We start from the raw sequence: 1977 nt of genomic DNA, 5'->3' as shown, positions 1-1977 counted from the left end.
TTATTAATTACATGAATTACATGTGTACATTTTACTTAGAAAATTGTTGTTCTCCTTGATTTTTAATATTACAAGTAGAATTTATGATGAATAATTTAATATATTTTACAATACCACAAAATGTTTTTTTTTTCAGTGCATGCATGCTGCCATCACACTGCTCCACCATGTTTCACAGATGATGTTGTATGTTTGGATCATGAGCTGTTCCAAGCCTTCTACATACTTTTTTCTTCCTGTCATTCTGGCACAGGTTGATCTTAATTTCAGCTGTCCAAAGAATGGTTTCCAGAAGTGGTCTGACTTTTTTAGATGTTTTTTGGCAAAGTCTAACCTGGCCTTGTTTGCAGCTTGTGGTGAACCCTCTGTATTTGCTTTTGTGAAGTCTTCTCTTCATTGTAGACTTTCACAGTGACACACTCTTGGAGAGTGTTCTCCTCTTGGCTGGATGTTGTGAAAGAGTTTTTCTTTACTGTGGAGAGGATCCTCCAATCATCCACCACTCTTGTCCTCACTAGTGTGTTATTTTGTTCTCAGAATGTACTAAACTGTTGATTTAGCCACTCCTAATGTTCCTGCTGTCTCTCTGATGGATTTGTTTGGTTTTTGAAGCCTAACATTTGTCTGTTTCACTTGTATGGAGTGGTCCTTTGACTGCATGATGTTGGTACACAGCAACAGCTTCCAAATGCAAATGGCACACTTAGAATCAGCTCTAGACCTTTTACCTGCTTAACTGATTTAGAAATAACGAAATAATAGCCCACACCTGTCCATGAAACAGCTTTTGAGACAATTGACCAATTGTCCACTGTGCTGTAAAAGACTGATCTGTAGTTATCAGAAAAGTTTGTTTGCAGTTATTGCTGCTAAAGTTGGTACAAAGAGATTTTTTGTTTAAAGGGGCAATTAGTTTTTCACATTGGTGATAGGAGTTGGATAACTGTTATTTTTTTTAGATATACACAATATATAAAACAAAACTCTGTGTTGAAGAATTGCAATAAACATGTTTTTTCATTAGTGTATTTGTGCATCTACAGCTTACTATGTTTTATAATCATTAGAGAACAAACTTATAGATTTGATGTTAATATTTACTTTTAATAAACGCATTGCTAGAAAAATTGCACTGCTTCATTTTGCAGTAAAGTTGAACTGTTTGGTTAAGATAATTTTGTGTTTGGTTGCTGTGCTAATTGTTTTGAGAACAAGTATGCATTGGAGAAAAGTGTCAAATCGATTGAGAAAAAACTGTAAGAAAACAGCGACCCCTGCAGAATGGGGTTAACTTAGAAAATTAGGGGTGTGCATAAGACTGACATGACACCTTCATAATCATGCCATGACTCCTACATAATCATGACATGACACGTCATGAATATGAAGGTTTTTTTATGCATGTTTATGACAACTGTCATTAAGTGTCATTCACTCGGTTATGTAATTTCTAATGCAAAGATGACATTGTTTGAGATGTCTTTGTTATGGGCTATGGTTAGGGGTAAGTGTAGGGGTAGGGTTAGGTCAAATAATGTCATATTTGCATTAAAAATAACATAAATGCGAATGACACTTAATGACAGTTGTCATAAACATGCATAAAAAAACCTTCATATTCATGACGTGTCATGTCATGATTATGTAGGTGTCATGTCATGATTATGAAGGTGTCATGTCAGTCTTATACACACCCCTTCAAGTAAAGTGTTACCCAGAATGGTTTGTTCCATTACAAAAAATAAATAAATAAGCACAGAATCTCCCCACTGCAATTTCCAAAATTTGAAGTCATTATCACAAGAGTGTGTTTCTTGAAATAAAATAATTTCAGCCTCCCTGTGTTTAACCTGGCTTACACATAACACACAAACACATTTCTAATATTCAAATACATTAAAGGATTTTTAGGCTGCATTAATTAGGACAACCGGAACAGGGAACACTTCCCATAACACCCGATGTACTTGCTACATC

Source organism: Sinocyclocheilus grahami, unplaced genomic scaffold, assembly GCF_001515645.1.
Source record: "Sinocyclocheilus grahami isolate Dianchi unplaced genomic scaffold, SAMN03320097.WGS_v1.1 scaffold668.1, whole genome shotgun sequence".
NCBI classification, from domain to species: Eukaryota; Metazoa; Chordata; class Actinopteri; order Cypriniformes; family Cyprinidae; genus Sinocyclocheilus; species Sinocyclocheilus grahami.
The sequence above is the reverse complement of the archived record's forward strand: the minus strand, read 5'-3'. Positions refer to the sequence as shown.